Source organism: Mytilus californianus, unplaced genomic scaffold (assembly GCF_021869535.1).
Source record: "Mytilus californianus isolate M0D057914Y unplaced genomic scaffold, xbMytCali1.0.p SCAF_44, whole genome shotgun sequence".
NCBI lineage: Eukaryota > Metazoa > Mollusca > Bivalvia > Mytilida > Mytilidae > Mytilus > Mytilus californianus.
In genome coordinates this window covers 550,732-567,758 of record NW_026262695.1, presented here as the reverse complement: position 1 = coordinate 567,758, position 17,027 = coordinate 550,732, and the positions used below count along the sequence as shown (strand labels likewise).

The window sequence follows — 17,027 nt, the reverse complement described above, 5'->3', positions numbered from 1 at the left end:
TTTATAAGTCCTTTATGTGACATGTGACGGACGCCATTTAGCCTCATTATTTCGTCAAACAATACAATGAACACTTTTATAAATTAGTCCATTGTTGCCTACAGCTATAAAACTTTTACTTCTATCTAACCAAAACAAAATGAGTTTGCCCCATTGTTGTCTATGAGTATTCTCTTAATCTTGTTTTTAAATCTAAATTGTAATAATTAAACACTAAACATTTACTTTTTAAAGGATACTGTAACATTTGCAATATAGATCATGAAATTGTTGACCTCTGGGTACACGAGATTCATCTTTAGTAAGTTTATCGGACATATATTCCCTTTCTAGTTGAAGGATAAAGACTAAAGTCAGAGATTTTTCTTACTTTTGAATATATTTCTTCATAACGACAGTTTTCCTTTTCGGACCATCGTAAATGAAAAAGTCCAGACGTAAAACTTTGCTTGAATCACGTGCGTCGCCAAAACGATTGTAAAGTACCCTCTCTCTAAATTAATTATCTAAATCAAAGTTAAAGGATAAAGTTTGAAGTCGGAGATTTTTCTTGCTTTTGATATTTTTCGTCATAACAACAGTTTTCCTTTCCGTACCATCGTTTAAAGAAGAAGAGGATACGTAAAACAATACAAACAATACAATGAACACCTTTGCTAATTAGTCCATTATTGCCTACAGTTATAAAATGCAATCAGCTGATTATTGATATTCTGTCAAAATCGTAACGAGTTCGAGGTGAATTCCCAGTATTGTCTGATCGGGTAAAGCCCGTGAAACCCGATAAAAAACAAGATGGATGACATCGAGTCGTTACATATATTTCTTTCGCAAAATTCTTTTGCCAATAATGAATTTAAATCGCCACAATTTTTATTTTTCCGACCGCCAGCGGAAACCCTGGTTGTTGTGCTGTGGTCATTTTTTGCATTCATGTCTTTCATTTTTGCTTATGTGCTTTGTCTATATACCATTTTGTTTTTCTTTGTTCACATATTTGTTTGTTTTATAGTGATTAATATTATAACACCATGTTGACTTACTGTACCCCAATTTTTGACATTTTTACCTATTATGTCTGTTTGTTTTGTTCACACATTGTTGTCAATATAATGGAATTGTATGCGACTGTCATACAAGTGAGAGGTTTAGCTAGCTATAAAACCAGGTTTAAACTAACATTTTATACACAAGATAATGCCCGTACCAAGTCAGAAATATGACTGTTGTTTTCCATTCGCTTGATGTGTTTGAGCTTTTGATTGTGCCGTTTGACAAGGGCCTTTCCTATTTGAATTTTCCTTGGGGTTATGTATTTTTGTTATATTACTTTTTATGTGAAAAATAGGAAAATAGTACTACATGCACAGAACCGATCAGATGAACAAAGGCCTCTGATCAATTAGAAGCAGACTTTGTTGTGATTTCAATTGTGTCTGTTATATTGCCCTAGGATATAAATTGTATTCCATTGACATATTTTTAACCCGAGTGAAGGAGGGTATCCAGACAATAAAATAAATCCATGCATTTAATTGATTTGAAGTATCCATCTACCAAACCAGCTAGAAAAATTATTAACCATCTTTTAAATTAATACTAATAAAAACATTTTACTGTATGAACATTATCATCTAAAAATACAAATACACCTGTCAAAAATTAGTTTGAAAAAAAAATAAAATTGTAGTCAGTACGCTAGTAAATAATTCAGGAACTTTATCACCAGTCGTTTTTGTTATATCATCCATATTTCAAGAATGTTATATCAATTTGGGTGCTTGCTATGAGCTTTTCTCTATAAAACAACTGTTTGATTAAAGGAAACAATGCATTTGTAAAGTTCTAAATTGCCACAGTAAATACGTTGAGCAGCATATTTGAGTTTAACTTTTTTTACTTATTTTTTTTTTCAATTTGGAGCATGTAATTGATAGTGCGGTGACCAAGGACAGACTTTTTTGGGATTTAATATCGCCACCGAATACACAGCTAAATTATGTATCATTTGAAAGAGGAAACTTAGTACTATAAGAATAAGCATGTCGTAGGGATCAGATATGTTCCAATTTTTTTTTTACTCTAAAGTTAAAAGTCAACTTCACAATTTAAAAAAAATATTGATGGATTTCAATTTTTTATTTGTTTTCCTCTGATATTTTCTGTCAAATAACAAACTTATACAGATTCGGCTTCATTAATAGTAGATTTCGTATAAAAACTTAATTTTAGATATTTGTTCGCAAACAATTTCTCAAAACGACTTTTGTATTTACAAAATTCAAAATATAAAGTTTACAACCATATAAAGTCTAAATGACTTTGACCTAACAAATAATGTCAATTTTACGTTATATATCATTTGTCATGAAAGACAAGACTACAAAATTATTTTTCAGCTACTATTGTGTACGATGTATCAGTTCAAAAACAGTAAGATTAAATATAACATTTTACTGATTTTGTTGTATTTGTTTGGCTTTATCCATAAAACTGTTTTCAATTAGGAATTTAAATGAATTAAATGTCTTTTAGAAAGTCATATATACTTATATTGATTTTATAGGAGCCCTATCCCTTTCTTTTTGCAGAATACTACACATTTTCGTCATTTATTACAAGACTTGTTTTCATGCTACAACATATTTCACTTAGGTCTACATGGCATGAACAAAAGTATGCACATGACGGATTCTGCTCAAAGCAATATTTGAGTATTACAATAATACATTAGAACGATGATAGTAAGTACCAACAGAATAGAAAATTAAGAGATACAACACCATCCACGAACTCCCTACTCCTCAGGAAAAAATGGAATTCACACTTCAGTGATAAACATGGGGTCAATAGTCTGACCTAGTACAGGTACATCCTGCTTGTGTGTGTGTGTGTGTGTGTGTGTGTGTGTGTGTGTGTGGTGCTGAAGGAGGTTTGAATGGGTTACGTGTGCACAAACCTCCACCTTTGTCTTTATATATCATGGTTACAGTAAAATACGCAATTGAAAGGAAAACTAAATAGTCCCGCTACCAACATCATGACCACTAACTTTAAACAGAGAAATAAAACAACCCCTAAGTTGAAAAGAATTTTGTTCAGAACGTGCGTCCCTTCCCCCTTTTCCCAAATGTGGCCTACTGAATTAGACTTTTAACCGGGTTTGTACTAACTTGAGAAACACGACGGGTACTACATGTGGAGCAGGATCGGCTTACCCTTCCGGAGCACCTGAGATCACCCCAAGTTTTTGGTGGGGTTCGTGTTGCTCAATCTTTAGTTTTCTATGTTGTGTTTTTTGTACTCTTGTTTGTCTGTTGGTCTTTTTATTTTTTAGCCATGGCGTTGTCAGTTTATTTTCGACTTATGAGTTTGAATGTCCCTCTGGTATCTTTCGCCTCTCTTTTACTACGGAAAGTAAGCTAAGGTTGCCAATAATGTTGGTATGATACTAGTACTCATGGAAACAAGAGAGATACATTACTTCTAACATGTTTATAAAGAAAAGAAGCGACAAATGGAAATGGGCAGTATATTCGAGAGACCAGAACGTATTCAAAATCAGCAGACAATCGAAGAAAAAAACTAATTTAATGCATCATGCCGGTTTTCATTGTTGACAGATGTCAGAACTTTTACGATTTTAAATATGTGATTTTACAGTTCTATTTACGATATTTCAATAGAATAATGGATGAGAATCACTGTCTTATATAAGATTGCGTAGAAATAGGTATATTAACAGATAAAAGAGAGACAAAATATACCAAACTGAAAATGCCATTGCAAAAAACGAAAAACGACTAAAAGACAAACACAAGTACGCAAAACGCAACATAGAAAACTAAAGACTGAGCAACACGAACTCTACATTATTTGTTTCTATTCTAAAATAGCTAACTTGTAATTTTATACTAATAACATATATTATCAATCTAATTAAAATGCAGATTCGTTGTCTACGCTTCGGTTTAAGCCAAGCAAAGCGTGAACACACAATTGAGACTTGTAAGAAATACTAATATTAATGGCTTCAATCCCTCGAAATATTAGCGAAGATCCCGGAGGTGGTATACATAGATGTGAATCAATCATTTTGGGTGTTTGCCTGAGGTAAATTGTGTGAAACGTGAACTCATCCGGGAGTGTATTGCCCAGAAACGTGTCTTAGTAAGGAGTAAGTTTTATTCGCCCTATATTTCGGACAACTGTACACGCTATTTAATTTACCTTTTTGATCAAACAATATTTCGACTAGCTTTCTTGCAAATTGAAGATATGCATCAATATAACTGTTTGGTAATCTGTCATCTGTTTAAGGTCTTTGAAAGCCGTCATGTTACGTTTTTGGTGAGAAGTCAATTGCATGTGCTAGAGACACACATTAACTTATTAGGGGCACACAAAAGTAGATAGCTTGGGTTTAAGTTCGTTATGTTTTGTGTACTTGGTGAAAGTAATAGTTACTGGTTAAAACCACTGATCATGTGAATGTTTCATGGATAAAGAAAAAGACTAAAACGTCCGTGTCAAGATATTATTTAATATGAAAGTAAAGAGATGTGCTATGAATGTCAATGCGACCACTCTAAACCACTACTATCCGTAATAGTGGACATATCTAAACTGTCTATCGACATGGATAATGTGCAGAATCGAAGGGGTCGCCCAATGAAGCTTAATATCACAAGTGTTCAATGGGCTAGACAAAGCAATGCGGAATTCACTCGAAATGTCCGTCGTTGATTTAACTTTTATGTAAAAAGTCCATTTTCTTTTACACAAAAAAGCGAAAATACTATAAACTAATAAATACTTGCGTGCTAATTAAAAATTAATGACCGTGAGAGAAGTGATCAATTTCCGTGTTAAACTTTTTAAGCTTTATAAAATGTTGATTTTTATTGTCAACACTTTATATTTTTTTATACTTGCTCTTAGAAATTTTTATCAGGAATAGTCTTTAAGATGTTTAACAGGTTAATTACCCAATCAGATACAATTGTGTTCATTTAGGGACAAGCAAATGAAGTTTATGTCTTTATTTTTACGATATTTCCAAACAACTTGAAGTTGTATATTTGATACATAAGATGCCAATAAAAATCTAAACTGACAATTATGAATAATGGTTATTACACAAATTTAATTCTCTTGGAGAAAATGCAGGCATATTAGTTCAAATAAACATTTTGAAATATGTGGATGACAAAGTTACATAAATAGTCTATTCGGAAAACGATTTTTTTGGAAAATTGTGACCATTCGAATTTCTTACGACAGGGAGGAAATAAAAGTAGACATATTTATGTTTAATATAAGATAAGTTCTAGCCATGTGTTATTTGGGGAGATTAAACTCAATACTTATACGACTTCTAGCCTGTTTGTCACCGCACTATGACAGTTATCCAAAAGTAATGTAATAACTTTTAATAACGTAAAGTATTCGATTTTTTTTTAATTTTACCTGTTTTTGTCAAATTTTGAATCGAATAGCATCGCTTGCCAAAACTTATTATTTTGTATCAGAAATACAACAGTTATCTTTATTTCCAGCAGATGGTTTGATTAACGCATCTTTAGAAGGATTTATTCAATATTTCTCATTAATGGTTAAAATTGTCAACATTTTTCAAAATTGCGAATTGGACTATTTTCACGCACTAACAATTTGGTAATCTTTTTAGAAATAAGCCATATAAATGTCAGAACCCTAAAGTACACATATTGTGCTGTAATACTAATATATGGAATGAAGAAAAGATTGAAAACATTTAGAAAATGGCTCTGCTGCGACATATAGTCAAGGAAAAATAGCACGTCTTCTTTGTTCCATGCAGGGACGGTAAAATTACTGAAGTCGTCGTTTTTGTTGTCTCAGGTATCAAAAACCACATAACTATTCTTCAGTAAATAAATAATCTTAGATTGTTTTGGTTTAATTTGTCGGGACAACTTTGAGCTTTACACATTGGATAGATTATGACTGTCTATTGTTGAAGAATATTTATGGCCTTCAAGATCAGGTAGATGTCACTTTGTTATTTTAATCGTTAGGTTGAAGTGTCGTTTACTTAAACCGCACATTTTTACTTTATAAAACTTATAGAAATACATAAAATTGTAATTCTATGGGGATTTATAATGTTACTATGTTTTTTTTTTTCATCCATTTTCTAGCTTGAAATAACAACGAATGTGAAGTTTGCTACAAAATAAGAAACAAGAAATGATGTTTGGCTAATATTTCATTAAACTATTCATCATGTTAGTTTATGGGTCTTTTTTTTTATATTCGTGTGTGGTTTTTATTTCCTGCCTACCTGGTTTGATTTGACAATTTATTTGATATTTTCTTCGTTAGATGCACCCCTTCTTCACCCCTTCCCCTTCTCAACCTCCTTAAAAATATAACACAACAAAAAGAGACAAAACAAACATGACTTAATTTCCATCAGAAATGTATATGACGACGGCTACTTGCTGCTAATCGTGAATTTACCTAGCATACTTCGACCAGTTGCATATTTCGGTGTTGGTATTATGAGGACACAAAATTTATCCGGTTGACACACCATTCCGAGGTCTTGATTTGGATATTTTCTATTAGGATTGCAGGATCAATGAACCAAAACTAACCTTCACCGTCTCCTTATGTCGCTCATCTATAAATCCCAGACATAACTTGTAACCATCAAACGGAGATAATTTTATTTGTTAAAGAGTTCTTTTGAATTGCAGCACAAACGGGTTATGCCTATATCATTCACATCTATCATATCTTTGAATTCCAGCAATAGGTAGGATTATACATGTACGGTTCATCGATTTTACTCATCAAATTAGTTAAAAAGGCTTATTTTCTTATTAGTCATTTGGTACATTATGTTATTGTGATCGAAACATATGCACAATAGTGTGTTGAGAGAACTGCTGTTTGTGTTTATATCCTTTTCCTTATAGGCCATTGTGTTGGGGTTATTTTTCTAATTTACGGTTTTCAATTTGCCCTTGGTGTCTTATTCGTGTTAGGTGCGGATTTAGCTTTACGTAAGGTCGTTTTTGGATTATCAGATCTTCAAAATTTGTATTATGTTTTGGATTTGTAAATATTTTGGCATTGATCATCACTAAAGAGACATTTTTTGTCGATATAAGCATATGGTGCTTTAATGTTGTAAACCCAAATCCAGCGACTTGTCAAAATGATATCAATAAAACGATTTCATCCATCTTAATAATATTTATAAAATGAAAACTGTCCAATTTCTAAATCACAGGTCAAAGCAGATGAGGTTCGAATGCTTCTTTACAAAAAAAATATAATGTTTACCCGACTTTCAAGAACAAGCGGATCAATCAAAAAAAAAATCTGAACATAAATTCAAAAAGTTTGAAACTGAGTTTTAAGAGCAAAATATTTCATATTCTTCAACTGAAAAATATGTTACAGTCTATCATAACATTTGGGACACTTAAGCAGTTTATTTTGTTACTTACCACATCGTCCCGCTGGAATTGTTGATGAACAGTCAAGGGCTATCAGATTATTTTTTCCTGACATGCATTTTAAGGTTGTACAGTGTCCTCCTTGTCCTGCTGATACATGTCCTAGATACTCTATAAAACATTAAATTTTACAAATATAACAATAAACAATACAAAGATGTGGTACGAAGCCAAAATACGTAATGTTTATTTCACTTCTATCATTTAAATGTGATTTAATTCAAATCTGGAATCATTGGTGAGTTTTTATTTCTTAGACACAAATATATTTTTGGTCTTATTATATTGATTTGTTGTTGTGTCATTTAATTTATATTGACGCGTTCTCGCTATTCTAATGTAAATGGAATTTTTGCCGATTTTATAACAATTTTCAAATTTATAGATAATATCAAACCATTAACTTTAAGACAAAACTCATGAAAAGGATTTTTATGTCGATGCTCCTTTTAAGTTAATTAAGAAATTAAACGTTGCCTATGACAAATTTTATCGCACAAGAAACTCCACTACGTATATGTATTTATTTGATGTATAAAATCTTTAACATATTTGTAATTGGTGGATATCAATATTGAACAAATGTTTTAATTGCAGATAAGTCAATATGAAAGACGTGTTCACACTCTAAATAAGAATTAGTTAAGGAGTTATGTATTAACGGTTGATTGATTTGATTGTTGGTTGATTAACGTTAAGTGGATGTATTATCGAATGACCTCGTGTGCTATTGCAGTCAAATATATATTTTTTCTTCTTTTTCTTACTTACATTGTTTTATTTGTGTATGTTAATAAATGATAAAAAGTAAAATAAAAAACCGAAATCCAAGGAGTTTTTTATCAAATTGCAAAATCAAAAGCTCAAACACTTGAAACGAATGGAAAACAACTGTCAAATTCCTGACTTGGTACATGCATTTTCTTATGTAGAAAATGGTGGATTAACCCTGATTAAATAGCTCACTAAACCTCCATTCATTTGTACGACAGTCGCATAGAATTCCATTATATTGACAACAATGTATGAGCAAAACAAACAGATATCAAAGGTAAAAATGTCAAAAATTGGGAAACAAAGGTCAACATTTTATCATAATCTTAATCACTATAAAACAAATAAATATGGAAACAAAGAAAAACAAAATGGCGTAAAGACACTCTTTAGTCAAAGCACATAAGCAAAAATGAAAGACAAAAATACAAAAAATGACCATAACACAGTAACACAATGGCAGGATGTATAAATACCGATCAACGTCAAAAGGATATTACAAAAAATGGACTAAACAATAAAGGTTAAAAATATACAAAGACAAACAACAAAAACACAATAACACGTAATTGAAATGATAAACAACGTCATTACCTAGAACCTATACTTCAAGACCATCATGTATTATTTGTGAAGTTGATACGGAATATTTATCAACAAGTTCTTGGTATCTTCCGATGAACTTTTTTAGAAAAAGGACGAGACGTTCTTTGATATAACCATGGTTCATTAAAACACATAGTAAGCTCAGTAGCATTCATGATGTTTTTTTGACTTGTACGATTACGCAACTGTGATATTTTGACTTAGTTTTGATACGATTGGCGGGTGATGCATGCATAACATATTTTATGTGTTTTAACCATGATTTTTGTCTTTTAAATAGGTTGCTTACATCTATACATTTCAATCATCTGCTCTCTGTGGATAGTTGTCATTCCACATCTCTTTTTCTTATATTATGAGATTTGAATATTCATAATCTACTGTTGCCTTTAATTAGTAATAATGCTTTTTCAACAATTATACACAACAAATATTTTACACCGGAATAGAAATCCTTATCTGTGGACGTGAATTAAATCATCGATTTAACGGATAATAAATCAAACCTTTGAGTATTTTGGTTTGCAGTTTTAATACTTTCAAAATTATCTATATTTCAATTTCTAAAGCAGATTAAGACAAGAAGGGGGTTTACATTTATAAGGACTATGTTTTGATCCTTGAATTTGTATTATAAATCTTTCAATTAATATCTCTCGGGAATTTACCAGACATAAGTTTGCAAAGCTACAAGAAATAAACTATAAATAAAATGGATTTTATTTGTTATACGTTTTTAAATTAGTCTGTATTTTCTCAAATCTGTATAACTGTAAATATAACTTGAGTTTAACTACTTCCAGTTGTTAATAAGATTACTGCAACAACATATTTTAACCACAAGTCCTATTAAAAGATTTTATAAGTGAAATATCTTTTTAGGTGAGTCTGTTGCACATTATAAGCTATACGGTTTGCTATTGACCCCGTATGGATCCATAGAGGGTCCGCAGAGAATCGTATAACAAATGTATCGCATACGGGACTTTTCCTGCCAAATTGTCAATTCAAATAAACAATGAAATACAATAACATTAATATTGACGTCACCATTAATAGTAGACGCGACGTCATGAAACCTCTATGAAATATATCTACCCCTATTAATAAACAAGGATCACCACGTGACGGCATTAAACCTATCACAACGTCACTAATTTTCCCGCTGTGCGAAAATTTGTATAAAATGACTACTTCGAACCCAGATAGAAAGAACAATTATGGAAGTAGAATATATTTCAAATAAAATACCTCATCCTCATAACTGTAAATTTGTCAATAAGTACAATATATGTGGGTAATTTTGATATCAAATGAAAGCTTACGGACTTGGGGTCACTGTAGAATCATTGTTAAAAGGATTTTGAAAGGAATGGGCTTTGAATTACGGGGTTTATTTCACAACTGAAAAGTATGTGTGAAATTCATAAAGTATACCCATTACAATTACAATTGATCACATTTGTTTTTAGAAGTCGTGCTGCATCAAATATTTTACAAAAATTTTTATATCGGTTTCAAATAACAGCCAGGAAAATATTTCAGCCTTTTTATATAGGTCTTTTTGCTCTAATACAGTTAAGGTAGCAATACACAGTTAGGAGTGTAGTTTCGCATTTTGGCCATGGTGGATTTTTCAAATATGAAAGTTATTGTGCAATAAAATTCATTTTTAGACAGCTAATGACTAATTTAGCCTTCAAAGTGGGTTCATAAGAACATCAAGATTATTTTTTACATGTTTTATGGGCTATTTTATGTTTGACTCTCCTTATTGTCATAGCCAGACCGGCCATAGGTCCAGAAATTATTGTAATATTTACAAACACTTTTTTTTCACAAGAACGTTTTGACGCAATTTTACAAAAAAATGAGACGAAAGACATATGATTTTTATTGATAGATATATGTAAACAGTTTCAGAAAAGATATCACTCCAAAGTATTGCAATTCTACTCTTGGCCAAATTTTTGGGAAATATGTGACATCTTTACCCCCTTTTTTGCAATTTTTTATAGCAATTAAATGCAGATTGTTGCCATTGATACACCTAAAAGAATTTTTTTTAACCATTTTAACTACTGGAAATCAAATTTTCAGAAGAGATACTGGTTACATACATATGCACATATATGACACAAACATTAAGCTTAATTTGTAAGAAAGCAAGGAAAAGGGGATGGTAAAATTTATTAGGGTAATTTTTTATTTTTTCCCTAACTGTATATTACTACGTTATGGCATACTTGGAACGATCAGAAAAGCATAATTTAAAACTATTCATACCATAAATCTATAAAGATTGGGTTCTAAATCAATTTCTGAGAAAATAAAGTGTTTTAGAATGACAATACATGTCAATTTTATTTTTTATTTTCCTTAGTAACAAAAAATAGACAATTTGACTTAAAGCTTATATTTGTACTCTATTTGCTTAACCCTTGCTACCGAAGGATTGCGCTGTATGTATAAGCCAAAGTATTGAATGCTTTGTATTTTTATGCGAATATATCACATTATTATTTTTAGCAAGGTTTCATGTTACATTTTGGCTAAAATTAAATGTATTGTTGTTTTGACTGTTAGAAATTGATTCCCTAATAGCAAGTTTCATAATCAAGGCTTTGGAATGCAATACATATAAAAAGTAACATTGTGTGCTTTAAATTGGTTAATTTTGTACAATTTTGCATTTTCAGACATCTTATTATGATTTGCAACATTAAAAAAAAATACCAGAGGTATAGTTTTTAAAATTTAACCAAAAATTAGGGCAGAGGAGATAGTACATATATTAAACAAAATAGTTTATTCGCATACTGTAACTTTGTCAATAAGTAAAATATGTGGATAATTTTGGTATCAAATGAAAGTTGAAGGGCATACGATACAGGGGAGGTAATGCAGTCGCTAACGTAAATTTTCTTTTCGTGACGTAAACCTGTGAGATACTGGAAAAGATGTATTTTTCATTAGTTTGAACACGAGTTCATGGACTCCTATTTTAAGATGACATTTGGTTTTATTACGTATAAAGATTATTTGAAGAAGTTTGTATGAACAAATCACTGATGATTTTTTTAATTTAGGTAGGGACATATACAGTAAACATGTTTTTTTTCTAAAATCATGAAAATTTAAATGACATGAATTATTTCCAAAGAATTGTGACATAAATTTAAATATTCTTATGTAAAGAAGATATTCCGAATGTTTTTACAAAAATCTGCTTGTGTTAATCTATTGAAACAAAACAGTTTGGTATGTTTGTCAAAAGCATAGAAATTTCTAAGAAACCGAAACGTGAAGCAAATGTCTAAATTTCCGGTTCTTTTGTTCTCTAAAAGTAGCACATACAGGTATATTTTGTGTTACATATTTGAAGTAACTAGGTGAAACATTTTTTTGCAAACATTCGTAAAAAAAATCACCGTGGGATCAAAACTGTATCGCATGCCCTAAAGGACTTGGGATCGCAGTGAAACCTTTTTTGAAACTTTCTTTTGAATAGTCAAAAAAATATATTATATTAAAATAGGAGGGCCGTGTTGATCAGATCACAAGTACATGTTTTTTTACTACTATACTTCTGGGAACCAGTGCGCTCTAGTATGGAATTATACAATTAAAGGTATGTTGAACTCTCGCAGCACAAATTAGATAAGGTATAGTTTTTACATGAACTGTTGCTCACCTTATTTGAACTTAAGAAGAAATAGCAACAAATGCTTAAATGAGCAGAATTTAATATAGAAAGCTATAAATTAGTTGTTTTATCTATGCTATGTGTGATATATGAATTTTCCGCAAGATATGTGAATTATGACATACCTTTTGATAATAATAACAATAATTTTAATAATAATTACAATAATAAATATAAATCTATTTTTAAACAATTATAAACGGTCTCTCTCTCCTTCGAAACATGATTGATTGATTGAATGATTAATTAATTGATTAATTGATTGGTTGGTTGGTTGTTTGGTTGATTAAACACATGGGACCGGGTCTCTTGGAAAAAGCAAAAAAGAAAAAAATTATATCTTGGACCCCCTATTAAACATATGGGACCGAAACATGATTGATTGATTGATTGATTGATTGGTTGAATGACCTTTTCATTGATTAAAATTTAACATTGCACTCTCTACCCGAGACAACGATTTTAACGTCCTCATTCTGGCCGAACGTGGATGCGTATTTTCACAACCCGCACAACCAAACGGACGGCATGCACGCCATAATAAGAATAATCCTTGCATCTTCTTCTAGAAATTTCCTCTATTTCCTACAGAACCTCGGACTTCATGTTTTATTTATTTGTTGTGTGTGCATTTTGTTTGAATTTGTAGGAAAACTGACTTACATTTTGTATTGTAGTTTCATTTTCTATATTTGAATGTGGAATGTTTTATTCTAAATTTAGGCCCGCACTTGTGGTGGTGGGTGGTTGTGACGTCAAGATGCTTATTAAGATTATCTCAATTATAGTTATTTTTAGCCTTTTTGAGGGTGATGGTTAAACAGACCATGCATGTGTATTGACAGAGAAGCACGATAACAATTGATTTGTTTTTTACAGTTAATTGATGTTTGATCATGCACATTTTTTTTCGTACACATGTTTGCATGAGCGCATATTTGTATTCTAATGCATGTTTAGAAATTTGGAGCAGAATTTTGCAGGGATGGATTTCTATTTCAGAAGTTTGTACATAAGGCGGATTGTACTTTTTAAAGTAAAATCTACGGAACTGAAGGCGATTTTCATGTCATACAATTAAGATTTCTCATAAATAAATTAGGTGCGGGCGGTGATTGTGGACATTGGTTGATTTATTGAGATAAGATACATGTTCATCATGATAGCTGCAAAGTTTGAAGTTATGATTAGTCAATTTGTTGATTCCACCATTTCAGGGACATTGAACACCCAAGAAAATAACGTGTACTATTTTGACAAAATTTTCTTGTCGTGACTTACATTTTGGTAACATGTTTGTTGTTGATATCTATAACTCGATATGTAGTGAATGTAAAAACTAAGAACATGACCTTGACCTTTGACATTGATCTCATTTTCTTAGTAAAGAGCAAAGGACCTCAAGTGAAAAGAATCTAGGTTTATACGGCTTACGTTTTATGAATTACAAAACATAATGATAAATTTAATTGGTAAAGGTAGATAATTCCTATAAGATGTCACTGGATCGTTAGTTCCAAATCAGCCACAAATTCCTGAGGTTGTAACGAACAATTAATAAAAAGAATTGTGTCGCTACCTTTTTTGATTATGGAGGAAAACAGTGTTTGGGGAGATAACTCTTACAATAAAATGTCTTCTGTTAAATATGGTTTTAAAAGCGCAATAACTTTTCGATATAATATCCAAAACATCTATGCGACATCTTGCGCAACCACTATACATCGCAAGAAAAAAAATGTCGAAAGAAAAAAAAATTATAATTAAAAACCAATTGTTCAGAGAACAATTGAAGGTCTTTCCACAGCAAATTTCAAATTCATTGAAAAGAAGCTAGTTCTTGTTTACTCAAAGTTAAAATTGGCATCTTATCAGTTTCTTCATACTGATGCGATAAATAAGTGGTTTCTATATACTTCTGAGTGAAATAAGGGAGATAATTGGCTACTTCCGGTGAAGTAAATGTCACTTACGGTCTCATATGATAGTTTCTTTCACACTGATTCCAAAAATACAGTTTCTATATACTTTTGTCTGTAAACCAGGAGATTATTGGCCACTTCCGATTTATCGAAAGTCATTTCTAGTCTTCAGTGATAAGTTAATGAATTAAAATTACAAAATGTATGGATTACGAGTACTTTTCCATGAAGAAAGTGCAAAATGGATACTTCCGGTTTTCTGAAGGTCACTTTCGGTTGTCATTTTTCAAGGTCATATGTCTACCAACCTTTTGTAAAAGGTCATATGGCTTTATAATGAACCAAGTTGAAGTAATAATCAATTAACCTTATAATTAGACATTTCAGGGGCACTAACTCCTATAAGATGCCATCAGATTGATTCAAACCAAATGTAACATATCTTCATTACAATAAAGCAAACAATTTGCACTTGTTCTGTCATATATATCTTTAAAAGTGTTGGACAAAATGCAAAAACAAGGAAAAGTCAAAATAAAGAACTTGACCTTGACCTTTGACCTTGACCTCATTTTCTAAGTTAGGACCTCAAATAAAAAGATTCCATGGTTATACGGTTAACGGTTTATGAGTTAAAAAAACAAATTTATTTGGTAAAGGTAGATAACTCCTATAAAATTTCATCGAATCGCTTCGATCCAAATTGATTCCAACAAAATATGGTTCTAGATACTTTCATATTTAACTTATGCAAAATGTGGCTACTTCCGGTTCACGAAAGGTCACTTCCGTTTGACTGTTCAAGGTCATGTGTTTTCCTACCAAATGAAAAAGACTCTATGGCTTTATCATGCATCAAGTTATACCAAAGTCAATATAAAGAATGTCCATATATATTACAGTTTTTTAGGGGTAGCATGCACAAGTAAAAGCAAAAAAAAAAGACATGACCTTTATCTATGACTTTGATCCCATTTTCTTTTTAGTGGACCAAGGAACTCAAAGCAAAAGACCCTATGTCTGTATTACTTATGGCTTATGAGTTACTATTACATCACTTTTGTCGAAAACATAAAGGGAAATAACTCTCATATGGAATCTTTAGATATCTTCGATCAAAATTATTCTCGGCAACCTGAAGATATAGCAAGCAATTAGGTAAAAGGATTTTGTCGTAATCTTATAGGGTTGCGAAGAAGAAGTGCACACAGGAAAAATATTGTTCGGGGAGATAAATCTTACAAAGTAAAGTGTTTGGTAAAGCAGGGTCAGTTTCAAAAGCGTACATATAGACTGTTCGATATTATATACCAAAAATCTATTTTGAAACAACTATACCACGCAAGAAAACAAAAATAGGCGAACAAATAATCAAAACAAAATCAAACGGTTTTTCCACGGAAAAATTAAAAGACCTAATTATCAGAATAAAGTCAATAGTTATTTCCACGAAAAAGTGGAAAGACCTAATAACAACACTGATGAAAATGATAGTAACAATACTATTATCATTATTGAAAACAAAACACTTATGCAACATGCCTAGGCTCGTTAATATCAACTTATTGTAATAATAAGCAAAATGTGAAAGATGAAAAATCATGTTGTAAATAAGTCTCAGTTGAATGTCACAAACCTTGATAGAAGAAATACGCATTTGAAAATGTCTTGTTTGCACAGTCTTGAATTGCTGCTATGTCTGTCGGTATATTTCGAGCACATCTACACACTTTTGTTTCTTCCTACAATTGGAATAATTTAAAATCATACTGACATGAGAAAAACATCTAACATATCCTCTCTTCCTTGCGCTGATTATGACTAATCGCCGTATTGTTCCACCCTGTTTCCGCCCTAATTGGTTGTACCTCACTACATTTGAAATACAGTTTAATTTCAACTGCTTCAACTATTTCGGTTCCTATACATCATTGGCTTTCAAATAATTGGCTTTGAGCATTCCTGATGAACGTAATTCCAGGCAAGCGCTTCGGACGAATGCAGTTTGTAAAGTGTTATTATAATTTTTTTACACCTATGGAGCAACGGAGTATCATCGTAGTATAGTATGAAATGGTTTTGTGTGGCTTTTTAGTGTTGTGTTTTGTGCTCCCTTAATTAAGATCTCGATGTTTTAACCGGTTATGTCTATTCTATCTATTGTCATAACGTTTGGTATTTCAGACTTTCTTTTTTGTTAAAGTTGATTGGTAAGATCTACCATACCATTTACATTTATCAACATTTGAGGAATTTAATGACGTCATTAGATTAAGCAAGCACCATCTATCAATCCATTATTGTATGTTGCTTTATTACCCGACGTCACTCCGTGGTAAAGAGAATATCAGAAGAAGTAAGAAAAACATTACGGTAACGCAATTTGGTTACTCGTTTTTAATTAATCAAAGATATTTTCATAACCGTAACCCTAACCTTAACCCTAACCCTTAACCCTTACCCTAACCCTAATCCTAACTCTAACCCTAACTGTTCAAAACCGAATAT

General features: G+C 31.5%; 1 long non-coding RNA gene across 1 annotated transcript in view; it reads right to left on the bottom strand.

Annotated features, from left to right (window-relative positions):
- LOC127699916 (uncharacterized) overlaps positions 1-16,255 on the bottom strand; it is a 31,562-nt gene extending 15,307 nt beyond the window's left edge. The window contains exons 1-2 of the long non-coding RNA XR_007981292.1: positions 16,156-16,255; positions 7,503-7,622 (exon numbers count right to left, since the gene is read on the bottom strand). This is a non-coding gene — a long non-coding RNA (uncharacterized LOC127699916). The remainder of the gene's footprint in view (positions 1-7,502; positions 7,623-16,155) is intronic.
- Positions 16,256-17,027: the final 772 nt, after the last annotated feature.